The sequence below is a fragment of the Balaenoptera musculus genome, chromosome 16 (genome assembly GCF_009873245.2).
Source record: "Balaenoptera musculus isolate JJ_BM4_2016_0621 chromosome 16, mBalMus1.pri.v3, whole genome shotgun sequence".
In the NCBI taxonomy this organism is placed as follows: Eukaryota; Metazoa; Chordata; class Mammalia; order Artiodactyla; family Balaenopteridae; genus Balaenoptera; species Balaenoptera musculus.
The window spans coordinates 73,733,356-73,746,222 of record NC_045800.1 but is presented as its reverse complement, the minus strand read 5'-3'; the positions used below and the strand labels follow the sequence as shown (position 1 = coordinate 73,746,222).

Sequence of the window (12,867 nt, the reverse complement as noted above, 5' to 3'; positions counted from 1 at the left end):
GGTAGGGGAGGGGCCAATATATATATGATTTTTGGGGCTAGGAAATACATGCAGTCAAGATTACATCTTGGTAAAAGATTACTGCTCATCACAAAGATATCTCAAGTTAATGATTTTAGTCCTCTTATATATGGGAAGATGTAAGAATCTGAGTTCACTGAAATTCTTCCTGAAATAGGCATCTAACTATCTAGGGGCCCCTATATCCAAAGCACAAAGTGCCTCATCCCGCTTTTCGTCCTGAATTCCTCTCAGGGTGCACTGCTGGTGGGCAACTGCAGTGGGGTGTGACTTAACCCTGTATTTCTGGGTGATGCTCTTCTCTGTTCATGCATGGTACCTAGCTCAGTCTTTCATTTCACAGGGGGTATTGCAAGGTCCAGAAAGGGGAAATCCACTTCCTTTCCTGTCATGTAACAGCTGCCCTACATCTCTTTTTTTTTTTTTTAACATCTTTATTGGAGTATAATTGCTTTACAATGGAGTGTTAGTTTCTGCTGTATAACAAAGTGAATCAGCTATACATATACATATATCCCCATATCCCCTCCCTCTTGCATCTCCCTCCCACCCTCCCTATCCCACCCCTCTAGGTGGTCACAGAGCACCGAGCTGATCTCTCTGTGCTATGCGGCTGCTTCCCACTAGCTATCTATTTTACATTTGGTAGTGTATATATGTCCATGCGACTCTCTCACTTCGTCCCAGCTTACCCTTCCCCCTCCCCGTGTCCTCAAGTCCATTCTCTACATCTGCGTCTTTATTCCTGTCCTGCCCCTAGGTTCTTCATGACCTTTTTTTTTTTTTTTTTTAGATTCCATATATATGTGTTAGCATACGGTATTTGTTTTTCTCTTTCTGACTTACTTCACTCTGTATGACAGTCTCTAGGTCCATCCACCTCACTACAAATAACTCAATTTCGTTTCTTTTTATGGCTGAGCAATATTCCAAAAATATGGAACGCTTCACGAATTTGCGTGTCATCCTTGCACAGGGGCCATGCTAATCTTCTCTGTATCGTTCCAATTTTAGTATATGTGCTGCCGAAGCGAGCACTGCCCACGTCTCTTGAAATGGAACTTTAGCCCATCCTGTTATACCCTGCAACATTATCATCACTTATTATTACACTCAACAATAACAACAACAAAACAAACATGTCCTATTTCTCTAGGAAGCTTAGTACAATTATAAAGGCTTAAAGAGGAAATGAAGTGGAAGAGGGAGAAACAGAAAGATGAAAAGAAGGAGAAAATACAGAAAGAATCTTGAATCAGTTTTCGCCAATTCAAAAGGAGTGGAGGGCTTCCCTGGTGGCGCAGTGGTTAAGAATCCACCTGCCAATGCAGGGGACGTGGGTTCGAGCCCTGGTCTGGGAAGATCCCACATGCCACAGAGCAACTAAGCCCATGCATCACAACTACTGAGCCTGCGCTCTAGAGCCCACGCGCCACAACTACTGAGCCTGCTCTCTAGAGCCTGCGAGCCACAACTACGGAGCCCACGTGCCACAACTACTGAAGCCCACGCGCCTAGAGCCTGTGCTCCACAACAAGAGAAGCCACCGCAATGAGAGGCCTGCGCACCGCGAGGAAGAGTAGCCCCCGCTCGCTGCAACAAGAAAAAAGAAAGCCCGCGTGCAGCAACGAAGACCCAAAGCAGCCAAAAATAACTAAATAAATAAATCAAAAAAAAAAAAAGGAGTGGAGCTGATTAAAATTCCTCAATAGTAATAGCAAAAAGAGCTACCATTTGCTGTGAAAATACTATGAATTTGGCACTCTTATGCATTCTTCAGCTATTGAAACCAAGCCCTTTAAAACTGAGTTCCCTCACTGAATTTACGATTAACCTCTCTATCCAAAACTTTATTCCTTCTTGCCCCCAAACCTGTGCTAAATGAACACTAATCAGAGTCAGATGACCGAAATTGCTGTTGTTGATAACATCGTTAATGTACTAAAATTGCTATTACATATATCATCATTAACGAACAAACTCAGATGAGTTCATTCATGGCAAGATGAGTTCAACAGACCCCCGAGCCGTGGACCACATGGCCAGAGAATCCTAAAGCAGAGACGTCCTGACTCCCAAAACTATAATTAAGAAATGTCACACGACGATGATTAACCTCAGGTTCTTTGTTCTTCCTCTTTTAAAAACCCCAAACTCTAAGACCAAGTTGGAGTGGACCTGAGACTTATCTCTCACACCCTTGCTTGGTGCCTGCAAATAAACCCTTACTTTGCTGCAAACACCTGCTGTCAGAATTGGGTTTTCTGCGCCACGGGCATGGGAGCCCTTGCTTGTTACACTCTGAGTTTATTTCATCCTGACAGCTCTAATGGGGTACTCTTCACTGCCCCAAAAGGAGAAAAGTGAGACCTAGTGGTTGAACAGCATAGCAGAGTCAGTGAGAGGACCGAGATTCAAACCCTGGCTGGAAGCCTGCACTCTTCACCCTGATGCAACAGGAACCAGGGACTTTCTCTCCCTGCATCACAAACTTCTGCAGGTGCCTGGGAATGTCAGCTATAACATGACCACACTGGCCCCAAACCCAGCAGGAGAGACTGAATTTGGGATAGCCTGACTACAAAGGCAATGTTCCCTCATCTCTTGGATTCTCCTGCTAATGTGGATGCTTTGTAAACAAACGTTGAACACTGCTCAGCTCCTGCCCTTTCCCCTAGTAAAACAAAAGGTTCTCTAGTTCCATATTAGCTGTTTCTCATTATGTAAACTGTCTGTGCCATCTTCATTCAATTTATTGCTACATTAGTCCCCAACCTGGCCAGGGAAATACATGAACTTTTAATAACATGCCTTTGATGACTTGTACAAATCACTCCCTGCCAGCTCCCTTCTTAATTTTATCCTTGTGAATCAGGGAGCAATGGGGGAAAGCCGCAAATTAAACCTGGTGTCCTGCTACAGCTGAGGGAAAGAAAGGAATCTGGAATTCCTGGGAGAACATCTAGTGTTTAATCATCTGCTGGAAGCACATGGTAGTAAATAGTAAAAACCTTCTTGTGGCAGGTTCCAGGTCCTGCCCGTAGTTTTTCTCAAAATCCTGGTGCAAACTAGCATCAGGGAGAAGGGAGGAACTAACCTAGAACTTCTCTGGGAGTCACTCTTCCTCATCACAGCCCTGCTCTCCCAAGTAGGGAGCAATTTGGGTTTTATTCATTGCTGTAATAGACCTGAAATTAATTCAGAATTTAATCACAAGAAGAGCCTTGAGAATCAATCCAATTTTTAGTCAACATCATTATCATCACCATCAACAAATGTTTATTGAGGACACAGCCTGCTGGGAATACAAAGAAGCCTGAGGCCCTCTTCCTGCTCTGAAGGGGCTTCAATTGAGAGGAAAATAACAATGTATATTAGCATTCACTCCAGATAGAAGGTGTTACAGGAGATAGGCTGGGACAGTGAAGGAAAACCAGAAAGAGGAGGCAGCGAAGGCAAAGGCATGAAGGCAGAATTCAGAGAGGATGCCCCCTAAGGTAAGATCCTGGAGTGGGAGTGGGATTTATACTGAGTATATTCAGGACGCTCTCTAGCGAGCTACGAGACAGGGAGAGTTTGGGTAAACGGTCCCTGGTAAAGTGAGGCAGATACAGATATCTGCCATACAGGGATGGCCTGTGGGAATATAAAGTAAAGGACCACTATAGATGCCAACAAAAAGAAATAGTAAACTCACAATTCCGCCCACCCCCACCATGTGCCTCTAAAATTATCTGCAATTTCCCACTGATCTTTCTACCTGTGACAATAAAGTAACAGAGAAACTAGGTTGAAACTGTTTTTCTCTCACTGAGCCTATACTCTCAAATTTTCTTTGATTTGGCTTTCCTTCTTTAGTATATTTTTTGAAGTTTTTACATTTTACCCTATTTGAAAAGAGGCTTTGTTTTAAACAATCCCATTTTAATCATACGTCTTCCTCAAAGAGACTTTGTGAAGGTTGTTTATTAAGTTGACAGTATCAGTCGATTTTTTTAGGGCACCTCTAAAGATGCTGGCTGATGTAAAAGCATCCAGAAGCAGCTGGGGTTGGTTTGCTGCCTGGGGCTTTATTCTTTTAATTAGCATTAGAATACCTGTGGCCTCTGATTAACTCCTCCAAACAATGGCAAAGCCAAAACCTTTTAGGTTGGACATCCCCAAGTTATGAATGGGTTGTGTTCTGGAAACTTGTGAATTTGTCCTGTGAAAGTCAGGCCAAGCTTTCCCATAGAGGAAAACAAAAGTGGTCCATAGGACAAGCAGTGTGACAGCCAGCGGTGCCTGTGCCCTGTTCTCTGATGGGCACTGTCCTAAGCTCTTCAGGTGGATTATTCCATTTATTCCTCACAGCACATTCTGTAAAGTTGGTGCGATTATTACTCCTGTTTTCCTAAGGGAAAAGCTGGGGTACGGAGTATGTAAATAACTTGCCTAAAATTATACAGCTAAGTGGCAGTGCCCATGGTTCCCTGCTCTTAACCAGTGTTTGATCCTGCCTTCTCTGGAAGTACACAGATTCCAAGGACTAGGATGAAGCAAGTGAGGGACTCCCTTGGGGTGCAAAACTGAAACGGGCTGCAAAAAACTCAGTTGACCAGCCCAAGAAGCCAATCTAATCTGTGTGAAGCTCATCTAGCACACTCTTCATACTATAGTCCTTGGCCAGCCTGGGCCATCCAGTACTATAACCATCTTGCCAAACTCATCTATGGTTCTCAAACATTAATTTGCATCAGAATCCCCTGGAGTGCCTTGTTAAATTCAGATCCCTAGGCCTCACTCTCAGAAATGAGGATTCACTAGGCTTGGGATGGTCTTTTATTACCCTCTCCTCTGTAGCTGGCTTTGACCCCTCTGCCTGGCTACTCACCTGAGGTGGAGAGCCAAAACTTGGACTGGGAATGGGGAGAGGGAAGGTGGGCCTGAGAGCACAGCTACTTGGCAGTAGAACAGAGAGGGAGAGCCAAGACAAGAAACCAAGGACAGGCTGCTTTTGGGGAGGGGGTGGCATAAGCAGGTCGGCTCTTCCCATAGTGAAGGGCACTGCCCTTTGAACAGAGAAATATGCTGGAAAACCATTAAGAATCAGCCAAGCTGGAATGGCATTCTGGAGAATCATTTTTAACAGATGCTTCTTGTCATTACAACAAAACACATGCTATGCACTGATGAAATACGCAATGTTCACATCAAATTTCAAAACATGTTTATATACTTTGAAAATATTTCTTTGATCAATCAAAGGAATGATGTATGGATCAATGTTTAACTCTTTCCCATTCTTCAGAGTTAACACCACTGAGGAAATATCAAGAAAGAGGAAGGAGAGAATATGGACCTAATATTTAGTAGTCAATAATATTACATCACTACATGCCCTGTGCAAAGAGGGTATACTCTGTGTATAGACTCTATACTATATCACTACATAGTTACTCCGCCAGGATGAAAACTCCCCTTAGGAAGCTTCCTGTCTATCTGGCTCACCATTGTCTTGCCTAGCGCTGCACCTGGCATGCAGTGAATATTCCTGTATTGCAATGAATGTTCCTGTAATATACAAAACGCTACAGGGTGTAACTGAATATTAAATTCCATCATGTAGTTTCCAGTGGTGTAGAAAGACCAAGAAACAGAAAGATAAATATAGCTGAGATAATGAGGGAAGTTTTGAAAAGGAAGTGAGACTTCCCCTGAGTTTTTAAGGATTTTAAGCCCATGAACCGCTTCTCTCCCCTCCCATCCCCTTCTAGTTCCTTCTTTTCTCTTCTCTCCTCTCTCTACAACCACTCCTTGGTAACCTCATCCAGTCCTATGACGGATACTGAACAGCACCCTGTGGGGTTCCTGGGCACAAAAGCCTTTCTGTGTCCCCCACTTCTTGGAAATAGGCTTCATTTAGCCTCTATGACCTTCCCTGAGTTCCAAAGGGCGGGTTCAAACAGCTGCTAATCAGGAAAAGGAGGGAATGCAGAGACGAGGGAGGAGCAGTCAGGAAACAATAGCGCAGCCTCGGGGCAGGGTCCTGCTTCCCCCTTAAGGGATACACGTAATAATATCTTTGAGCTGGTTTGCAGATACTTCTCCCAGGTGGGAGAAGTTAACGGTCTGCTGCCCACAAGCAGGTAGACCCCAGACCGGTTGGAACCAGAAGTTTGATGATGCTGACTCCCAATTACCTCACCACCAACCAATGAGAAGAACGTCCACAAGCTGACCATGCCCTCCTCTTTGAACCATTACTATAAAACTCCTCACTACCCCCTCCAGGTCAGGACACACAGTTTTGAGGGCATTAGGCTGCTGTGGCCCCCTTTGCCTGGCAAAGCAATAAAGCTATTCTTTTCTACTTCACCCAAAACTCTGTCTTCAAGATTTAATTTGGTGTCGGGGTACAGAGGCTGGATTCATTTCCACGACTTCAAATACCATCTATATAGCACAGCAATTCCACATTCGTATTTCCAGGCCTTAATTCTCTCCAGAAATCCAGACTCATATATCCAGCTCCATATATGTCATTTCCATGTGGGGTTCATTCAAAATTGAACTTTCAATGCACCCCACCACTGCCACCCTGACCCTAATCAATCTTCCCCATTTTGGTAAATACATTCTCCAATTTGCTCAGGCCAAAAACCCTGCAATCAACCATGACTCCTCTCCTTCTCTCCATCCCCACTTCCAAAAGCAGGTCTTATTGGTTTTCTATTCATAACATATCCATAATCTGACCACTCCTCACTAACACTGTAATCTCCTGCCAGAATTTCTTCTATAATTTCCTGACCAGCCACCTGTTCCCACTCCTGGTTCCTTCCAGCCCCTTCTCCACACAGCAACCAGGGGAACTCATTAAATATCCAAGGGACCTTGGAACTCTTCTGATCAGAACCCCCCACTGGTGTCTCATCTCACTCAGAATAGTGGGCTACCCCAGGTCCTTACCACGATGCCACCTGATCTCACTGACCTGTCTCCTATTCCTTACACTGGATGAGATCAAACCACGCTGGGCTGTAATTCCTTTGACCCTTCAAGCGCACTCCAGGCTCATGATCTTTGAACTTGCTGTTCCTTCTGCCAGAGAGATTCCTCCAGACATCTCCATAGCTCATTCATGGACCTCTTTCAGGTCTTTTCTTAAATCTCCCCAACAACACTATTTAAAATAACACCTCACTCACTGCCATGACTCTTAGCCATTCACCCAGCTTTCTCACTGTCTAAGATTTTATTAGTTTTTTCATAGAATATAAATTCATGAGAGTAGGGACTTTGTTATGTTCACTGCTACATTCCCAGCCCAAAGAACAGTGACTGACACACTGTAGGTCCTCAAAAGATATTTGTATAAATAAATCCATGCACCCCTATGTTCATAGCAGCACTATTCACAATAGCCAAGACATGGAAACAACCTAAATGTCCACTGACAAATGAATGGATAAAGAACAGGTGGTGTATATGTATACAATGGAATACTACTCAGCCATAAAAAAGAATGAAATCACACCATTCGCAGCAACATGGATAGACCTAGAGATTATCATACTAAGTGAAGTCAGTCAGAAAGAGAAAGACAAACACCATATGATATCACTTATGTGGAATCTAAAATATGACACTAATGAACTTATCTATGAAACAGACTCACAGACATAGAGAACAGACTTGTGGCTGCCAAGGGTGAGAGGTGGGTTGGGGAGGGATGGATTGGAAGCCTGGGATTAGCAGGTGCAAACTATTATATATTGAATGGATAAACAACATGGTTCTACTGTATAGCACAGGGAACTATATTCAATATCCTGTGATAAACCATAATGGGAAAGCATATGAAAAAGAATTTATACATATTTATAACTGAATCATTTTGCTGTAGAGCAGAATTAACACAACACTGTAAGTCAACTATACTTGAATAAAATAACTTTTCAAAAAAATAGAATGAATCCATGATTTAGGTTGATGGAAAAGAGGATAAAGATTTGCAGGGAGGGTCCCAGCCTAAGCAAAAGTCACAGGATAGGACTGTGCATGATATGGAGAGCAGACGGGAAAGAACATGTCTAGAATGTGGTGTTAAGTTGACATTAATATACAGTTGGAAATGGTTGGGTTTAAAACAAAGCTCTAATGAGATATACTGAGATAAATACTGTCTAGATTATCAGGGAAGAGTATCACAAGATAGGCATCCTAAAGAGAAAGAATAGTGCATGATAAATAAGACTATACACAAAAGGAGAGAGAAACTAGCAGAATATTAATAACAGTTACCTCTGGAAGGTGGAGTTAGTTATCTTCCTTTACTTTTCTATTTTTTTCAAATTTCCTTAATAAGTATGGATTAATTTTACAACTCGAAAAAAAAAGATCTTTGAAGTTGCTTTTGAGTTCTAAAGTACTGAAAGGTAAGTTCCTCTGTAAATTCACTATTCTGTTTGAAATAAGACTGTTTAGTGAATTCCATATATATTTATGAATAGGCAAAGACAGGAGAAGAGTTTCAAGAGAAAAAAAGGATTTCAGAACCTCTCTAAGAAAAGACTTTTGAGCTTGATGCGAATGACAGTATGAACCAGCCACAGAAGGGGAGAATTTTCCAAATTTTCCAGGTAGAAGGATTAAGTGCAAAGGCTCCAGGGTGGAATAATCTTCAAGTATTTGATGCTCAGTGAGCTTATAGGATCTGATTTACATTCTCTTCCTGCTGTGTGAAAACTGAAAGGGGTTGAGGGGGCGTTGGGGAGTGGAGGAGGGGGGCAATAGTAGAAAGCGTGGAATGCACTCAGAAAGGCTAATACAGGGACTTCCCTGGCGGTCCAGTGGTTAGGACTCCATGCTTTCACTGCCGAAGGCCCGGGTTCAATCCCTGGTCGTGGAACTAAGATCCTGCAAGCGTCTGGGCGCGGCCCAGAAAAAAAAGGCTACTACATAAACCTAAAAAGACGACTTGCTCTGGGTTAATAACCGTAGAGAAGGAGAAAAGTGCAAAGATTTTGGATCTACGTTAAAGGCAGAGCTAACCAGACTTGCTAATGAACTGGTTCTGGCAGGTGAAGAAAAAGAGAGAAATAAATTACTGCCAAGTCATATAGAAGCTTCTGGATTAGCATCACACTTAGAACACAACACTGAAACTCCCACATTACTTCTCCAAAGAGCTACACCCAGAAGAGAGAAGTGTCGATTACTCACTGTTATCAAGTACCCTTTGGGTGCTAAAGCACTCCCCGGGGGGGACACTGTGAGATAGAGTGTAAAAGAAAAGGAGCGGATGAATCTTTTCCTCTTGAAGTTTATCAACTTATAGGCGAGACAGGACAAAAACAAAGATATATATAAATGTAACCTCTTCATATGCTTGATCGTTGACGTGAATGCACACTCTGATTCATCAAAGAGGCTCATGTGCTTGTTGCAATTTCATCAAGAATTATAGCTCTAGTAAATTACACTCAAAAATCCAACTTGGTGGTTTATAATTACAAGATCAGGAAATGATCACAGTTAAAAACATTACTGCATAGAGGGAAGTCGATTCACATGCCCACCTTTATCCTTCATAGTTATATAACGGCATGTCACTCAAAATGACAGGCCCATCAGTCTATTTTATTCTAGAGCTGAATTTAGCCAGCACCAAAATGAAAAGGCCATCTGAATGATGGGCTACATTTTCACTTGTCACACACGTGTTTTGAATTCTGTCATAAAGACAGAACAGAGGGAAATAGAAGAAACTTGCCTTCGGAGGAAGCTACCCAAGACAAATTTGCCATCAGGATGAACCAAGGATAGAACTGGAAGAAATTCTGATACTTAGGAGTCACCTGCAAGCTTGTTATATGTAAACATGAACTCGGAAAATAGAGCAAATTTTAAAAGTTAAGTAATTACAGCATTGTTTTTAAATTAAGACTCATTCAGTACTGATAATTCATGAGATTCTGGAAAGTTTTACTTAACGCCCATAATAAAACCAGAGAATGAAAATAATTATCAAATTTAGCAGATGTTTTTATTCTACATAATTTATACCTACTGAAACTCAGCAAACTTCAGCAAATGACTAATCAGTTAACAACTTTTCTTTCTCTCCCTTGTGGTTAAACTATGATTGCTAATTTTTATTTTTCACATTTTCATTCACTACCAGGAAGAATAAGATTTTAACAACTTGTTCAATTACCAAAGAACCTACAGGCCAATGTATTAAAGGTATTGGGAAGATTTCCTTCCTTCTTGAAAAATGAGTGTCATATAGACTTCAAGGGCTAGAAGCTCTAGGAGTGCATTCTCTCACCTGGGAACTGCCAACAAAGGAATCAAGGCAAACTAATGGTTAAGAACATAGGAACTGGAGTCCAATATTGAGTTTTAAACCCACAGCTACCGTGTGTGCTTTGAGTGGGACCACTGGCATGTTATTTAAGCTCCCTCAAATGTAAAATGGGAATTCTAAAACCAACCCGTACAGATTAAGTAAAATAATGTGTGTTAAGTTTTGGGCACAGTGCCAGATATACAGTGTTCTAAGTTGGCTAAAAGGATTATCCAAGAAACCCTCAAGCTCTCTAGGTAGTTTACCATGACTGCTGCCTTCTCTAGGCTACCACAGCTCTTAAATTTTGCTCCTTCCCTGTTCCTGTGTTCATGCCTTCATTTACTCAACAGTTGTTTATTGAACATTTATTCGTGCCAGATATTGGGCCAAGTGCTAAAGATATAGCTATAAACATGATAAATGAGTTCCCCACCCTTATGATTTTATAACCTACTTAGGGTTGGAGAAAATATAATATGGTATTTGCCTTGCTGTGAGAAATTCAGGCCATAATTGGATCCCCTAGCACAGGTTAGGTTGGAACCTGAACTTGAGGGTCAGGGAAGGTTTTCTTGTGGTCAGTGTATTTAAGTGGTAAATAAAAGGGGAAGTAGGAGTCACTAGGAGAAGGGAAGAAGAATAGTATTTCAGGCGGAAAGATCAATATGAGCAAAATCCCATGAATGAAAAGCACTGGTGGGATTTCCCTGGTGGCGCAGTGGTTAAGAATCCGCCTGCCAATGCAGGGGACACGGGTTCAATCCCTGGTCCAGGAAGATCCCACATGTCGCGGAGCAACCAAGCCCGTGCACCACAACTACTGAGCCTGCGCTCTAGAGCCCGAGAGCCACAACTACTGAAGCCTGCCTGCCTAGAGCCCATGCTCCACAACAAGAGAAGCCACCACAATGAGAAGCCCGCACACCGCAACAAAGAGTAGCCCCCGCACACCGCAACTAAAGAAAGCCTGCGCGCGGCAGCGAAGACCCAACACGGCCATAAATAAATAAATAATTTTTTTTTTTTTCTTAAAAAAAGAAAAACATTGGTGCAGTATTCACAGTGCTGAAAGTATAAGAAGGTCATGGGAGATGGCTTTGGAAAAAGAGCAGAGCCCAGTCATAAAGACACCTATTGCTTTTTTCTACCCAGTAACCACCAACCTGCCTCCCATTCTACCTAAATGATTTTTATAGGACCTGTCATGTGTTCACCAGACCCCATCCCTCTCTAGATTGATCCAGGAGTAGTCGCTGACCTAAGCTGCACCAATGACCACCTTCCCTAGGATTGCTGGTCTTCAAGGTGATGAGAGTAGTGTTATTCTTTCTCTGCTGGATGGAGCAGTAAGCTATAAATTCAGGAGCCACAAGCTCATGGTTTATGCCGTGTGGAGAAAGCGAGTCTATGGCAAGAGAAAAGGATGAGACTCAAAGAGAATCAGAGATGGAAGACAGAAGTCGAGTCTTGATTGTGTTTCAGTTCCTGTTTCCAGCTGTTACTTCCTAAGGTTTCACGGCACCTCTACCATCCACATGGCTTGCTTTTCCCACGAGTACCCCAGTACCCTTCCAATAAATTTCTCTTTTTACTTAGCCTGGTTTGAACTGGGTTTTTAATCAGCAAACAATTTTTTAAAAGAACTAAAAATATTGATACAAACATTTTTAAATTCAGTTTTTTCAATCAGTTCTCTATTTCAAAAGAAGTCTCATTTTGTGTTAAATTCACAGCTACTTCTTATTCAATAATGGAAGTAATATAATACATAATAGAAGAAATTTTCCCACAAGACTGATTTATAACAATAATAGGAGATCAGAACCAATCTCCACTCCGCATCTTCTGAGAAAACTTCTTAGGGTGAAGTATGTTAGTTTGTGTAGAGCTAGCAATTATGTATGATGTATGAATTGGTTATGAGAAAGAGTGCATGTTGACTACAAGGCTCTCTGACAAATTATACAGTATTGATATCAGTCATCATAAATTATAAACTTGGAAAAATGAATCCTGTTAGGAAAAGACTGGAAAATACATCTTGAGAGCTTGAAGTCCTGATACTTTTTAAAAAATATTCAGAATGCTGATTCATGAATTTGCCTTACTTTTCTTGCCTTAACTTTACAGATAAAGATCTGTAAAAAAATTAACTTTCCATAATGCATCAAAATTGATTGCATCACATGAAAAGATGCTCAACATCGCTAATTATTAGAGAAATGCAAATCAAAACTACAATGAGGTATCACCTCACACCCGTCAAAATGGCCATCACCAAAAAGTCTACAAACAATAAATTCTGGAGAGGGTGTGGAAAAAAGGGAACCCTGTTGGTGGGAATGTAAAATGGTGCAGCCACTATGGAGAACAGTATGGAGGTTCCTCAAAAAAGCTAAAAATAGAGCTACCATATGATCCAGCAACCCCACTTCTGGGCATATATCCGGAGAAAACCATAATTTGAAACATGCACCCCAATGTTCATTGCAGCACTATTTACAATAGCC

At 41.9% G+C, this 12,867-nt stretch overlaps 1 non-coding gene across 1 annotated transcript; it reads right to left on the bottom strand.

Moving 5' to 3' along the window:
* Nucleotides 1-952: 952 nt before the first annotated feature.
* LOC118883142 lies at nucleotides 953-1,059 on the bottom strand. The gene has a single exon (XR_005016933.1). It is a non-coding gene; the product is annotated as a U6 spliceosomal RNA (small nuclear RNA).
* Between the last annotated feature and the right edge of the window lie 11,808 nt (nucleotides 1,060-12,867).